The sequence below is a fragment of the Marmota flaviventris genome, chromosome 2, assembly GCF_047511675.1.
Source record: "Marmota flaviventris isolate mMarFla1 chromosome 2, mMarFla1.hap1, whole genome shotgun sequence".
In the NCBI taxonomy this organism is placed as follows: domain Eukaryota; kingdom Metazoa; phylum Chordata; class Mammalia; order Rodentia; family Sciuridae; genus Marmota; species Marmota flaviventris.
Genome location: NC_092499.1, coordinates 186,265,911 through 186,282,513, shown reverse-complemented (window position 1 = coordinate 186,282,513; position 16,603 = coordinate 186,265,911). Strand labels below are relative to the sequence as shown.

Genomic DNA, 16,603 nt, shown 5'->3' with positions numbered 1-16,603 from the left:
TCCTACAAGCCTTCTGTATTTGATTTTCCATTTCATTCTTCAGGTTTGGTGGGAAATTTTATGATATTATTTCAATGAAAAGATTGTACATTCCTTTTGTTTGTATCTCCAATCCTTCATCTATCCCAGTAAAACTTAAATTTGGTCTTTTCAGGTTATCCTGTATTTATTTTTTAAATTTTTTGTTGTTGTTGTATTTTTCTTTATACCTTTATTTTATTTATTTATATGTGGTGCTGAGGTTCGAACCCAGTGCCTCACACATGCTAGGCAAGCACTCTACCACTGAGCTACAGCCCCAGCCCTATCCCGTATTTCTTGCAGGTTCTGTTAATGGTCTCTTAACATCTTTTCTCCACGGTTAACTTTGTTATATTTTGTCTTCATTGCCTGAAACTCTGTCTTCCAAGTGATCTAGTCTGTTAGTGATGCTTTCTCTTTTTTTTTTTAAGAGAGAGAGAGAGAGAGAGAGAAAGGTTTATTTATTTATTTATTTTTTAGTTCTCGGCAGACACAACACCTTTGCTTGTGTGTGGCGGGCCACACACATGCCAGGAGAGCGCGCTATCACTTGAGCCACATCCCCAGCCCGTTGGTGATGTTTTCAATTGAAGTTTTAATTTGGTTTACTGATTCCTTCATTATGAGGATTTCTGCTTTTCTTTTTTTTTTTTTTTTTCAGAATCTCTCTTTATTGAAGGGATTTCAATAAAGATTCTGATTTCACTCTTTATATCGTCCAACTATGTACATTCTAAACTCCTCTTCTGACATTTCTTCCCCTGTGGTTTTGATAGATTCTGTTATTGGAGTACCTTGGTTTGTTTGGGGCAATTTGATCCTGTGCTTTTTCATGTTGTTTGTGTGTCTACCCAACTAACAGTGTAGATCTGAGGCAGTAGAGTTCCTATCCTGTGGACTAATAGTGTCCCTGAAGATTTCCAGTACCTCACTGTTTAGGGAGAGACAAGTAATAACAACAAACAATGCAAACAATATACAGTATTAAACCAAATAGTTCCTACTGTGACATCTACAATATTAATTATCACAATAAACAGAAATGATATGACCCATAATTGCCTACAATAAAAACAGGAAGTTTGCAAAAGGGTTTAGTTTCATTTAGTGGACAGGGAAAGAACAGAAATGACATAGAATGTGATAATTATGAAAGAACAGAAGTAATATAGGATGTGATGATTATGAGAGAGGAGGAGAGAAGATAGAAGTAAAAAATTAAAGGATGAGTGAAAGAACAATAGAGATTGACTAATAGTGGAAGAAAAAAGAGAAAGAATCAAGGGAAACAGGTAAGAGAAAAAGTAAATATAGTAAAAATTTTTGTTTAAAAAAGTATCCAAAACAAAACTAAAACATACTAATTAAACATCCTAGTCCTCAAAAAACTAATCCATGAAAAATAACTGGCTTCAAAAGTGCTAGAAATGCGAAAAAAATATGAATATGTATAAATGTCCACGTACCATCGAGGTCACAGTTAAACCGAAAAAAAGGATTAAAAAAAGAAAAAGCTTGATTAAAAGTTAAAGAATTCTTTCTGTTGGAGTTCAAAAGATTCTCAGTTTCTCAGTAGTTTTAGGTGGGGTCATCTGGATTGTAATGCTCTGTGCTCCTGATTGCTGGATCAAGAGAGGTAATCCCATAGGTGGAATTCCTGGAGGCAGGGTTTAGGTTTAGGTGGACTCCAGGCTCTTTACTGAATGCCAGTTGGTCTGGAGATTTTAAATCAGTGCACCTCCATCATCCAGTATGCTGTTCCACACTAGAAGGCTGTATCTCAGGGATTTCGTGTGTGTTCCACTTGTATGGTGGGGGAGCCAATTCTTAGTTCCCTATGTCACCTGCGGACCTCACATTTCCTGGTCTCAGGTTCAGTCTCCAGTCTCTCTTGTCCCTGCCATTCTGAATTCCCAGCCAGATGTGTCTCTCCCAGCTGGTCCTGCAAGCAGCTGGATTGGAGAGCTAGGTTGATTTCCATGACCAGTTGTCCCCTGTGTAAAGCTCTCTTTGATTTTCTCCTGGTCACTTAAGCACATTCTATGCATGCAGTGTGTGTTTACTGGGCCTGTATTTCAGGCCAAACTCAGGTTTGCCAGGAATCCACTCCCTCAGCTGCCAGGCACCAAGGCTGCAAGATGTTTTCTTCTTTTGTCCTCCGCATACCACCTGAAGAGATGATGGCTTCTTTCCCTTTCAAAGACATTGTACAGCAAGCCTTTTAGATTTGTCTGGCATTGTCCTGATCTCTCAATGCTCCATACCCAGACACACCTTGGGCCTCCTACAAATGTGAGTTCCTTTAATTCTGTTATCTCTCCACTTTGCTCGCACATGGACCACTCTGACTGGTGCTTTTGGGACCCACCACAACAGTGGCTGTGCCACTGGGGGTTTTTTCCTTATTATATCCAACTCCTGAGTCCCCCATCTGCTTTAAATGCCCAGCTTTAAATTCCAGTAAAGCACCCTCCTCCACCCCACTTTTTGTGGTTGTTGTTGTTCACCCACCTTACGGAGAAGCTGCTTGTCTGCTTTCTTGGTTTCACACCAAGGAGCAGCAAGAAAAGCAACTTCCTCTATTCCATTATATCCAACTCCTGAGTCCCCCATCTGCTTTAAATGTCCAGCTTTAAATTCCAGTAAAGCACCCTCCTCCATCCCACTTTTTGTGGTTGTTGTTGTTCACCCACCTTGCGGAGAAGCTGCTTGTCTGCTTTCTTGGTTTCACACCAAGGAGCAGCAAGAAAAGCAACTTCCTCTATTCCATCATCTTGAAAACTATATCTCGTAACTCTTTAAAAAATTTTTTTTTGTAGTTATAGATGGACAGAGTGCCTGTATTTATTTTTATGTAGTGCTAAGGATCAAACCCAGTGCCTCACACATGCTAGGCAAGTGCTCTACCACTGAGCTACAGCCCCAGCCTTCTCATAACTCTTAATAATCAATTCAGTGCCAAACAAACCACATTCTTCTCCTTTGCCATTGAAACCCTTTTCTTTAGGCAGTGTTAAACAGCCTTGACATTCTCCTTATCAAAATATTTGAATACGAGAGAGTGGTTTTACAGTCAAACCAACTCAACCTTCTGTCTCATTGGGAGCAAGAAATTGTTTTCTGTGGAAGGTTTGTATAGTATTTTTATTTTTCTGTTGTTGTCACAAAGAGGGTGGAAGGTCCTTTTTTTTTTTCCTTTCATCTTACAGAAATGTTTTTTATATAGTTACTTCTTAAACTATTTTAATTGGAAATAAAGGGAAATTTGTTAAGATGAATTTTGGAGAGATTGCTATTGTTTTTATCTGCCTGGAATTCTTTAGTAGCAGTTAATGCTTGTTTTAGGTATCTGAGAACTAGAAATCTTTGTTTCTTCTGTGTAATGGTGTTTGTCCTAGAATTGCTGTTTTTAAGATTCTTTTCCAGAATTAAAAGCTTAAAACTTCTAGGCTGAGAGAACTCATGTAGAGTTTAATAAGATGTGTTAGTTCACACCCACACATTGGGCCCAGCCTAATGTAAAACAGGGAATCCTGGGAAGCCACAGCATGCCAAGGTGTTTTCATGGTGCATCTCTGTCACTGCCAGTGCTGTTCCATTGCTTTTGTGTTCCTTTCCTTAGTTGTTGCCTGGTTGACCACAAATGAATTTTTGCTAGGATAATCTGGGATAGAAGAAAGCATTTTCCATCTTTAAACAGCAGCCAAGGGTAGCTGTGATTTCTGTTTATTTAATATACATACTGTCCTGTCTTTAACTTGGTTGACAATTCATTGAGGAATGAGGGTCTTTAACAGATACTACTGAATCATTGTTAATTCTTTAGAAAGGAGTAAATTCATTGTTTGAAACAAGTCATAGTCCGGAATTTTACTTACTTTCTAAAGAAACAAAAGTCTTTTTCTCAACAGTCTGTTTAAGACAGTAAACATTCCCTGTCTGTCCAGCAGATTACCTAAACTTCTAAAATTGTTCTATTGTTTTTTCATCCATTTTGCTCTACTCAGCACTTAGATTTGATTGTATTCTTCCCACCATCATGGTTCACAACTTTGTCTTTTTAACTAGGTAAAGAATTTCACTCAAACAAGTGTGGTTTTTTTTTTTTTTTTATTACCATAAAGGTACTGAGAATGCTCATAAGCTTTTGGATGTAGGGAAACCATGACCCTTGGATCCATAAGGGCTGATTTGAAATTCTGTGTGTCTTGTATAGTGGTCTGCATGTCTTATTGACACCTTCTATCTGTGGAAGTTCTTGAATGATTGCTGCCATATTTTCTAGACATGTCTCCTAGCCTCAAGAATCCTTCCCTCTTCCCCTTTCACTTAGGTGTATTTCAACTAAATAATTCAGACAGTATCCTTCCAGGGGAGAAAGGAGAAATGGGAGTCCATATAAAACATTACATTAGCGGGTGAGAACTAGTGTAGCATGCTTTAATCCCTGTGTTTCAGATTGTTTTAGTTGCACTTAGAAAGTAGTGTAGTAGGTTGAAGCACTGGTCTCTATTCTTCACCCTCCTGAAATAGTTTTCTGCTTCCATACCTGGCCATAACTTTATGGTGGATAGAATTATGTTCCTGCTTCTTGATTTTTGACTTGCTCTGGCCCAGTGGGATGTTAGTAAACAAGATGAGGACAGAGGATCGAGGTGTGCTTGTGCTAACAGGCTTATTCTCTAGTTCCTTTGCCAATACCATGAGAAGAAAGTAGCTGTAGCCCCTTCAGCCTAGGTCTCAGCTTGGAGGTCTCAGAACAGAGCTGTTCCAGGAGACTTATAGCTTAATGTAGTACCAACCCAACTTAGATGACTGAGTGGAAGTAAAATTCTTTTTGTATGATTTTGTGGTATTTTTTCAGCATTATTGTGGCAGTAGATGATTAATACAAACATCGTGTTGGATCCAGGGCTTCAGTAAGCAGGTTTTCTCTGATGGTTTCTTTAGCATTTTGCCATTTACAAGACTCCCTGTGTCTCAGTCCCACCCACTGGTTTCCTTATCTGCCTTTTGCTCTCTTTTATTTTCTGTTTTCTGCTTACTTATGCATGCTCCCTCTTAGCTTTTCCATGCCTAAGGCCCCACATGGATCATTCAAAGTTAAGAAGCAGCAGTTGTTTTTTGTTTTTGTTTTTCAACTCCAGAAATGTTGACTATTTAGGCATTGACTGCTCAAACATGCCCATCTTATTCAATTAGATGTAGCTATGGGTGTGTTGAGAGAAGGGAGTTTTATTTAGTGCCGAGGACTGCCTTGTTAAGAGAGACCATGAATATGTGGAAACTTAGTGACTGACAATTGGACACAGAGTTAAATGTCATCGTTATATGTTCCATGGAGTAGAGTATTAAAGTTTGTCAGTTTCCAGGCTGAACATTTCTTTCCTCACCAGAGGAGACTCTTTAAACTTTGTTTTTGCAAGCTTTTACTTTTCTAGCTATGGCGCAGTCTGGCTGGGCACAAAATTACGAGCCACTCAAGCAGGAACAAACTTTATTATTTTTTGAAACTGCCGCCAATGTCCGGTACGCGCCCGGGAAGATTTTCGATCCACCCACGCGGCCTCCTCCTGGACCGCAGAGAGCGCCCCTCCCCCGGAACTCCCTCCTACTGTACTTCCCCAACCAATGGGAACTCTCCAGGAGTCCCGTAGCCAGCCTAGGTGAACAGCAGGAGTCCAATAGCCATATGAATGCAAATCTTAACATAATCATATCATCTCAATGGCTAGCTGGCGTCACCTTTCGACCAAAAATGCCATGCATCATATACTTGGCTCTTAGCATCGCTACATTCTGTTTTTCTGTTCTCTAGTTCTAAAATACTAACCTTATGGTATAAATTCCAAGAATGAACCTTCTTCAAGGGAAAATATGAGGAGAAGAGATCTTCTAGAGGAAGGAAAGCTAACTCATCTTTAAGGTCTCTAGTTGTTCCCCAAACCAAAACCTATGAAGGAGTCAAGAAGAAAATAAGTCAGCTTATTCTGAAGATTTAGGTACTTGGGCTATTGCATTGCATTTTTGTATAATACAAGAGGCTGTTTCCATCTTGTTAGTATACAGAAATAAGTTTATTTTTTATATATTGATTTTATGTCCTGAGATCTTATTATACTAATTGACTAATTCTAAAAGTTCTTTTTGGTAGATTCTTTGTAATTTCTATGTTGTTAGTTGATGTCAAGTGTAAACAGCCTTTTTATAAAATGCTTTTTGTTTAATATTTATGCCTTCAATTTCTTTTTCATGGCTTATTGCATTGGTTAAGACCCCTCAGTATGATGTCAAGGTTAAACATCCTTCCTTTGTCCCTGAATTTGGGGGAGAATAATTCCAACCAATTAACTGTAGGTGTTCTTGTCAATGCCTTTTTTCAGGTTGAGGAAGTTCTCTTTTGTTCTTAGTTTGCTGAGAGTTTTTATCACAGATGAATATTGAATTTTGTTAGTCGTTTTTATGTATCTATTCAAATGATAGAATGGTGTTTTTTTTCTCTATAGTCTGGTGATATGGTGAATTACATTGATAGATGTTTGAAGACTGAGTATTCCCAGGATATACATCACTTGATCTGATGTGTTATTTGTTTTTATAAATCACTATATTCAGTTTGCTAGTGTTTTGTTAAGTTAGAGTTTAGTGTCTTTTTTTTTTTTTTCAATTTTTCTTTGATCTGTGGTTTCTGGTATTGCCTTTATTAGGTTTGGTGTCAGAGTGGGGCTGGGCTCAAAACATGAAGTAGGAAGTGTTTTTTCCTTTCTGTCTTCAAGAAGGGTTTTTGTAAAATTGTAAAATTATTTCTTCCTTAAATACTTGATGAAATTCTCCAGTTAAGCCATCTGGGCCTGGCTTTTCTTTGTATGAGGGCTTTTAACTATGAATTCACCTTTTTTTTTTAAGTTGTAGATTGACATAATACTTTCATTTATTTTATTTTTATATAGTGCTGAGGTTTGAACCAAGTGCCTCACATGTGCTAGGTAAGCGTTCTACCACTGAGCTATAACCCCAGCCCCAAATTAACCATTTTTAACTAGATGCAAGACTGTTCAGGCCCTCTATTTCTTGAGTAAGCTTTGTAGCTTGTGTCAAAAATTTATCTAATTAATATAAGTTGTTCAAATTTATAGACATAAAGTTGTTAATACTCTATTGTTATACTCTCTTAATCTTGGTTTGGTAATTTATGTCTTTTCTCATTTTTCCCCCTTCTATCATTTTGCCTAAACACTTATCCATTTTATTGATTTTATTTTTCTCTAAAATAACATACTTTTATTAATTTTTTAAACCATTTTTTGGTCTCAATTTTGTTGATTTATTATTCATGATTTTGTCTCCTTGTTTTGGGTTTAATTTGGCCTCTGTGTGTAGTTTTTTCTATGGAAGCTTAATTGATTTGTGATTTTTCTAATATAAGCCTTTAATGCTATAAACTTCTCTAACTACTGCTTAAATTGCTTTCCATAAATGTTTATATGTCATGATTATCATTCATTAAAAATATTTTCTAATTTCCCTTAGTACTTTCCATTTTAATCCATGTGTTGTTTAGAAGTTTTTCCACTTATTTATGGACTTTCCATGTATCTTTCTGATTTTGATTTCAAATTTAATTCCTTTTTAGTAAGAGAATATTCTTTAGTAGAGTTTCAGTCCTTTTACATTTATTGAACTCTATTTTATGGCCAATAGTGTAGGCTACATTGGTCATTGTTCCATGTATACTTGAAAATATGGTTTTATAGAGTGCTCTCATCGAGTAGAATTTTCTATAAATGTTAATTCGTTCAAGTAGGTTAATAGTGTTTTTTATATGTTTTATATTTTTACAGATACCTCCTGCTTGTTTTATGGATTACCTTAAAAGAGGAGTGTTGAGTCCAAAACATTTAGAATATGTACGTTTCTTTCAGTTTGATCAGTTTTTACTTCATTTGCATTGAAGCTCTGTTGTCAGTTGCATACATATTAAGGGTTGTTGTATCTTTTTTTTTTTTCTTTATTTTTTGTAGTTGTAGATGGACAGCATGCCTTTATTTTATTTGTTTATTTTTATGTGGTGCTAAGGACTGAATCCAGGGCCTCACACATGGTTAGGCAAGTGCTCTTTTCACTGAACTACAGCCCCAGCCCCTGTTGTATCTTCTTGATTAACTGACCCCTTTATCACTGTATAATGGCTTTGTATTGCTTTTAATATTTCTTTTCTTTCTTTCTTTTTTTTTTTAAGTTTGCTATCTTTAGTTTTATGCAGTGCTAAGGATCAAACACAATGCCTCACATGTGCTAGGCAACTGCTCTGCCACTGAGCTATAGCCCTAGCCCCTCTATTGCTTTTAATATTTCTTCTTGTCAGGTCTACTTTGTCTGATGTTAAGGTAGCTTCTTTAGCTTTCTTTTGATTAGTATTGGCATGGTGTATCTTTTTCCATTATCTTACATGTAATCTGTTAAAGTGTTCAAAGTGGAGTTCTTATAGAAAGCATGTAACTGAGTGTGTGATGATCTCTGCCACATTTAATCTTACCTGTTCCCTCTTTCCTCTTTATTCTTTTTTTTAAAAAAATATTTTTATTTTTTAGGTGTAGATGGACACAACACAATGCCCTTATTTTTATGTGGTGCTGAGAATCGAACCCAGGTCCCGCCCATGCTAGGGGAGTGCTCTACCGCTGAGCCACAATCCCAGCCCTTTCCTCTTTATTCTTGCTTTTAGGTAGAATTAAAAAATTTTTTCCATTTTATCTCTATTATTGGTATATTAGCTGTACCTCCTTAAAAAAAAAATCAGTGATTTTCCTTGGGTTTACAACATACACTACAACCTAACTTCACATATTATTATAGTTCCATATGAAGTGTAAGATCCTAACAACATAATAAGCTTCTGATTTTTTTTCTTTCTACCCCTGTATGATGTTGTTGTTGTACATTTTATCATTTATAAACTCTACAATACACTATTACTATTTTTACTTTAGGCAGTTATCTTTTAGAAAAACATCTTTTACATTACTCCCATTTTTGCCATTTCTGGAGCTGTTCACTTCATATAGATCCTGATTTTTGTCTGATGTCATATGCCTTCTACTTGAAGAACTTTCTTTATCATTTATCATGTCTTGGAGTGCAGACGTGCTGATACTTAATTTCCTCAGCATTTTTGGCCTGATAAGTCATTTTGCCTTCATTTTTTAAAAGATATTTCTGCCGACTGTAGAATTCTGGATTATAAGGTGTTTCTTGTTTTTTATTTTACTTTTTTATTCATATACTTTATAAATGTCACTCCATTTTCGCTTGGATTAGAAAAACTCTGGTGAGTAGTTTTATTTTATTCCACAGGATACATAGTGTTTTCCCCTGTGACAGCTTTTAAGATTTCCTTTTTCATTTTGACTTTTAGCAGTTAACAATGAAGCATCTTGGGCTGGGGTTGTGGCTCAGTGGTAGAATGCTTGCCTAGCATGTGAGGCACTGGGTTCAATTCTCAGCACCACATATCAATAAATAAATTAAAAAAAAAAAAAAATGAAGCATCTAGGGGTGTGCGTGTGTGAGTATGTTAGGGTACTGGGATCTAACCCAGGGGCTCATGCATGATAGGCAAGCTTTGTACCACTGAGCTATATTTCCAGTCCTTTTTATTTTGTGAAAGGATCTCACTTAAATTGCTGAGGGTGGCTTTGACTTTGTGGTCTTCCTGCCTTGATCTCCCAAGTAATAGGGATAAGGCATGTGTGTTCTATATTATATGTACTTGTATGCTGTTGGTTTATTTATGCATTCTGTAGGGATCTCTGAGATTCTTTGATCTGTGGTTTGATGATTTTTGAAAAATTCTCAGCCTCCCCCCACTCCCCCAATATTGTTTCTGATTTGGTGTCCTCCCTCTTCCTTCTCCGTCCAGGGATTACGATTACATGTACATGATATCATTTGATCATTTCATAGCTCTTCAATGTTCTGTGTGCCTCCCAACCCCCGCTCCTTTTTTTCTGTTTGTATTTCATTTTGGGGTTTCTGATGACCTATCTTCAAGTACACTGATTTTGTTTTTCCTTGGCTGTGTTATGTTCTTATGAGTCTATCAAAGAAATTTTCTTCTCTGACGACTAAGAAAAAAATATATCATTTTCATTTGATCCTATTTACATATTCTTTCTGTTGAAGTTTTCCATTTGTTCTTGCATATTGTCTACTAAATTTGTTAACATATTAATCATTGTTATTTAAAATTCCCTGTCTGATATTTACAACATCTGGGTCATTTTAATCTAGGTTCTTTTTCTCCTTTTGCTTTTTAATATATCTTATAATATTTGATTAACTGCTGGACATTTGGGACTGAGATGGACATTAAATATTGATGTTGAGACTAGTGCTTTTACATTAGTGGTGAGGCTTTTTTTCTTTTTTGTTTTGGTTTGGTTTTAAGTACTGGGGATTGGAACCAGGGCCTCACACATACTAGGTGAGCATTCTCTACTGAAATACATGCCTAGCCCCTTTTAAAAATTTTATTTTGAGACAGGATCTTGCTAGGTTGTCCAGGCAGGCTGGTTATAGATTTACAATCCTCTTGCCTCGGCATCCAAAAGTAGCTGGGATTTAGGTTTAGTGATGAAGTTTTTTTGTTTTTGTTTTGTTTGTTTTTTTTGTTATTTCCCTGGGGGGAGTGGGTCAGATTTATGCATATAGAATACTCAGGACTTGTTTTTCTTTTTATAGGGCATTATGGTTGTATCTAACAGTGGGATTCATTGTTACATATACGCACATACATAAAATGTTAACATTATATTTTGGTTAAGTTCCTTCCTCAGTACCTCCCTCAGGATTAGTTAATATTAAGGACTTGGAACATAAATTTACTATTCAGTTATAAAATTTCACATTTCTATATTTTGCTTTTTTCTAACATCCTCAGGAGTCACCTTATGAAGAACTTCCCCTTCTAGTTACCCCCAGAATATCTGAAACTCTTCATTAGTTTTATCATATCTGATATCAAAAGGAGTTTGAGCAAATCTATATTTCTCACTATACTGTGGTTTCTTTCTTTTCTTCATTGGCAGTACTGGAGATTGAATCCAGGGTACTGCACCACTAAGTTGCCCAGTCTGGCCTCAAAACTGAACTAATGATCCTCCTGCCCCAGCCTCCTGAGTTGCTGGGATTATAGGCATGGGCCACCACTGCACTGTGATTGCTTAAAAGTAGATACAGTATCTTATTCATATTTGGATATCTAGATCTTAAAATTATCTTTAGGTATAATAAATATTATTATTAGAATTGAATTGAGATTTTATTTAATGATTCTTCTTCCTTAGAGATTGACAACACCCCTCCCTCTACCGCTAGGTGAGAAATTGACACCCCCCCACCCCCACCCCGCATACACATAATCAACCTGGATGTATCCCTGGGAGGGGGCCTGGGAATGTAGCTTAGCAGTGGAGTGCTTGCCGGGCATTCATGAGGCACTGGATCCTATCTCCAGTAGTCCCCCACTCTGTAAAAGGCACTGGGGTTAGAAGTGAGGGCTGTCTGTGGATGAATTTATGAGGAAGTAGCTTAACAGAAGACATGTCTTCTCTGCTACTTTTTAAAAAAATATTTATTTAGTTGCCAATGGGTATTTATTTATTTATTTATTTATATGTGATGCTGAGAATCAAACCCAGTGCCTCATGCATGCTAGGCACTCACTCTACCACTGAGCCACAATCCCAGCTTCTCCTACTTTGACAGTAAAGTTTTGAGAGAGGATAGCTATCATCTCTGAATTGTCCTTTAACATAATGCTGAGCACATAGTAGCTGCTCATCAAATATTTCTTCACCAGATTTAATGATACTAATGGCTTTTTAGAGTGTTACTCATAGCTTTACTTTTTCTGTTTTCTTTAAAAAAAAAAAAAAGTTCTGAATGGTGATGATGGTGGTATTATTCCATTATGGAAAGCATATGTTATGGGGTGGACTCTGCAACCAGACTGTGGATTTGAATCCTGGCTCAGCTACTTAATACCTCTGCTTTCTTTAAGCAAGTTCATTAACCTCATCCTTCAGTTTAGTCATGTGTGCAATGGGAGCAGTAATAGTATCTATCTTGTGGAATTATAATGATGATTAAGGGAAAAAATGCAATGGTGTTTTCTGCATTTTAGCTTCTTAATTATCATTAACAGAATGTTAAAAAAGTAACATTCAGTATTAAGTTCTTAGAACCTAAGTTCTTTGAGTAGGAGTACTTTCAATATCTGATCACCATCTATCTCAGTGCAGATAAATATAACTATTCTTGTATTAATTAAGAAAGTAACACTTTTGCTTGGGACATTAACAGCAGAGAGGGAACTGAACTAATTAATTTCTACCTTGCTAGCAGTAATGTTTTTTTCTCTTTTGCCCTAGGAAAAGTCTACCCTGTTCCCAGGAGAATAAGATCAAGAGAGAAATAGATTTCCCAAATCGGCTCTCCCTGCAACCAAATGTACTTTGTCTTACAGTTTATTTTCAATTATATGTTAAAACTGTATTCAGCCTTGCCTCAGGCATCATTTATTGTTGTTTGTTTTCATAGTGTCTCTTCCTTTTCACTTCTAGTATTGACCAAATCATGTTCAAAATAAATACATCAGAGTAAGCAGTCACAGAAAGGTGAGGATAGCATGGTGAAAATTATTCAGCTTATTTGGCAGACATCTGCTGGGAAAATATTGTTAAGGCTGACAGGGCACTATATTTTTGATGCATTATTTCCATACCTAACAAGAAGGGATACAAAACAGTTACAGATCAAAAAGGAGATATTCTTTGGTACCTATATTATTGATCCCCTTTATTAGATTAGTGGTTATGACATTGAACAGTACCTTCTAATGCAAATGCAATAAACTGCTATTATGTGAAGATTTTTTTTAAAATATAGGTAATCTTTTTGACCTGGAAATCTGTGATATAATAAGTTAGTGTTTTTAACTCCACTGATACGTAGAAGGAGATGATATTAGCTTCAACTAAATTGGAGCAATGAAAATGGAAAAGAGATTGATTTAAACATACTTTTTAAAACCACAGTGATTTTTGCTGGGCTCAGTGGCACATGCCTGTAAGCCCAGTGGTTTGGGGGGGCTGAAGCAGGATGATTTTTGAGTTCAGAGACAGCCTCAGCAATTTAGCAAGGCCCCAAGAATCTCAGTGAGACACTGTCTCTAAATAAAATATCAAAAGGGCTGGGTATGTAGCTCAGTGGTTAAGTGCCCCTGGGTTCAATCCCTGGTACCAAAAAAATAAATAAAATAAAACCACAGTGATTTAAAAAAATGTACTAAAGATTATTTCTTCAACTTATATAATATTTATTTATATGAAAATTGGATAAATTTGAAAAGTACAAAGACAAACTGCTGAAGACTCAGAAATACATACACTCCATTTTAAAAATACATGTTTTAGTATTTGAATTCCTTGAATACCATTTCTCTGGGTAGAGGCTAGAAGAGTTCAGTTCTTATCAAAACATCTTGCTTACACCTTGGTAATAGAATATGGCTTAATGGAAAGCAGTCCTCCATAGGAATGTGATAGGGAGGATTTTTGCTGACAAAGGAAGGCTGCCCAAGCCTCTGTTTCCATGTTGTTTTACGTATGTGGGCTTTCTGCAGCTTTTCTTGCCTCTTGGATGGTGGCCAAATTTAGGGTTGGTTATAAATTCCTATCCTTTTTTCCCTTAACCTTTAAGGATTTATTTTGTATTTTAGAAAATTTCAACACAAAAGTGCAGAGAATAATACATATTCGTGTGCCTGTCTAAATCAGGTCCAAGTAAGGTCCACATATTGCATTTGCTTGATATAATTCTTCAGTCTCTTTTAATCTGTAATAATTCACTCCCCTTCCTTTTTGTGGACATCATGCCATTTATTACTTGTTGATGAAACTAGATCACTGTTCTTCCCCACATTCTGGATTGTGCTTATCGTATTCTTGCATCATATAACACATTATTCTTTCCCCATCTTACCTGTAAACAGGTAGTTAAATTTTGAAGCATGACTATTTTTATAGTCATTTGCTATTTTTAAAATTCATAGGTTGTACATTGCATACCCTGTTCGCATGAGAATATACATAATACTTGATTGTTCCACTTTGTGTACTATGACCAATTGGTGTGTTTTGTTGGCCTAGCCCTTTACTGTTAGGGTATGCTTTCCCCATTGTTCAGCACAATTCATGGGTGACATTTTGACAATCTGCAGAGTTCCAGGTTTATCTTTCACCTGATGGTTTGAATTGAACATTCATGGTAATTGTTGTCCAAATAATTTATTTCACTATTACTACATTCTATGAGACTGAGAAACCTGTTTAAAAATGAAATAAAAATTAGTGATTAAAAACCTTTCTTAACTATGAGGAAAGTCTAAGGTGTCTGGAAAATTTGATTATGCAAAGTACTTTTTTCTCTGATTATGCTTACTAAAAAAGGTGTCATTGTGGGGGGAAAATGTTTGAAAGTTGTGTTTAGCTAAATTAAATGCCTCTCTACTTGTTTTCAAATGAGTTGTCTTTAAAAGGTTTCATGGGAACAGATTTGGAATTAGAGTCATGTTTCTGGGTTATTGTGCATTGGTGAAATGTTTTTACCTAAGAAAGGAAAAATAAAGTTCTAAAGTTCCTTCAGTTGAGGTTTATGGATCATGGTAAAGATTTGACTTGAATCTATATAGGTCATTTTATTCTCATTACTCTTGTTATATGCTTTCCCTGTGGCCTTGGGTGGTTTTCTAGTGACTATTAGTGGTAATATTTAACCTTATATAGTATCTCCTATGTATATTGTACTTTGAAATTTGTGTGTGCTAGTTTATTTAATCCTCACGTGTTTGTCATCTTTAATTTAGATGAGGAAACTGAGGTAGGGAGATTAATTGATTTGTCTTGGTCATAGAGCTAATTAATAGCCAGGGCTAGGATTTGAACCCAGACAGTTTTGTAGAAATGTGCTGTAACAGAGGGAGAGAGTAGATGTAGTATCTATACTGTCCTGTTGGCTTTGGAGGATAAGCTTATTTATATTAACACATACATAAATAATGTATATGAACATGTATTGTTTGGTTGTATGCATACCTAGACAGACACACACACCCCTCTCAAACCTTCTTTGAATCACCTAACTTGACCTTAGAGCAGGAAAAAAAACCAAGAATCATGCACCCTTATGGGTGGGGAGAACCTAGTGATTCAGTGCAGGAAGAAGGGTCCAGAGGAACCTGACAGACAGCTTGGGTTGCAGTCATTTTCACTTAGGGTATCCTCTGAACTTTGGCCCCATTTGCCTTAAAGTTAAAGCTGTTTCTCTCCAAGCAACCACCTACATAGATCTTAGGTACATGATTTTCGAAGCAGAAAGCCTATAGCTAGTATACAATCAGAGATATGGAAAATTGTGCTCTATATTTATAATAAGAATTGTATGCATTCTGCTATCATACATAAATTTAAAAAATGAATAGCAAAAAAAAAAAAAGAAAAGCCTATAGCTAGTATTTTAGTACCATAAAAACAATTTTTCAAATTCTACAAATTATAATAAATATCAGTCACAAGTCTCTGGTTCTAGATCCAAGATTCAGAAGATTCTATAGAGACTGTCTTGGCTCCTAGCTTTATCTCTGCTGTCTCACAAACTGTTAAATGATCCTCTTTCCCCTCTTTTGCCATTCCTTGTTCTGTTTTAACATTAGTAAATGAATTTGTTTCTGTGGGATGTTAATGCAGGTGGGATAGTGAAATTTGAGTGGGAGTGTTCTTTCACAAAGAAGTTACTCCTGTCTGTTTTTGTTTGTTTGTTTGAATTATGCTTATTTTGTCTGATAAAAGGTGGGTTAGAAAATGGATAGATTTTCAAGAATCTACATGTTGTATTCAATCTGATGGTTTGAGCAGATGGATGTTACTAATAAGGGCAAGACTTACAAAAAAAGGTGAGGAAGCCTTCTAAAGTCTGATACTGAAGGAGATGAAAATATCTAGTGTTTTTGAGTTTGTTGGAAGTGCCACTGTGTATACCAGTGGTGAATTTAACAAGAAAAGCTTCACTTGGTTGATTCTTGTAGTGTAGTGTAAGGATTGGCCTAAAGACGACATATTTCTTTATGTTACTAGTTTGTTTATAGATTCAAATATTGTTGCTGTATATAGTTTTGGTAATCATTATTGCAGGGTATGTGACATGTCTTAATAAAGATGTTTGTGCCTTCTGATAGAAGCAGATTTCCTGAATCATCTTCCTGATTTCTGTGGAGCTTTCCTTTTTAGTAAGTTTTGCTTGTGGGAAAAATGAATTTATTTTCCTTGTATATTAAAAAAACTTATTTATTTAGCAAAAGAACTCAATAAAACAAGGAGCATATTACTGTTTTTGCAGAATGATTAATTTTCCAGATTATTTTTTTCCTTGGTATATAGTTTTAGGTACTGGGATCCTAGAACTAGATTTAGAGCAAAATCTTTAGGAAAGGAACTTTAAAGTTTTGTTGTTGTTGTTTTAAGCC

At 36.0% G+C, this 16,603-nt stretch overlaps 1 protein-coding gene across 5 annotated transcripts in view; it reads left to right on the top strand.

The window, feature by feature from the left end:
* Nucleotides 1-16,603, top strand: part of Chd6 (chromodomain helicase DNA binding protein 6) — a 211,559-nt gene that overhangs the window by 25,089 nt on the left and 169,867 nt on the right. For 2 of the 5 annotated variants that reach the window (XM_071608931.1, XM_071608932.1), the window contains exon 2: nucleotides 12,453-12,531. The exons of the other annotated variants lie outside the window; for them this stretch is intronic. The gene's annotated coding sequence lies outside the window, so the exon portion shown is untranslated. The remainder of the gene's footprint in view (nucleotides 1-12,452; nucleotides 12,532-16,603) is intronic. 5 annotated transcript variants of the gene reach the window in all.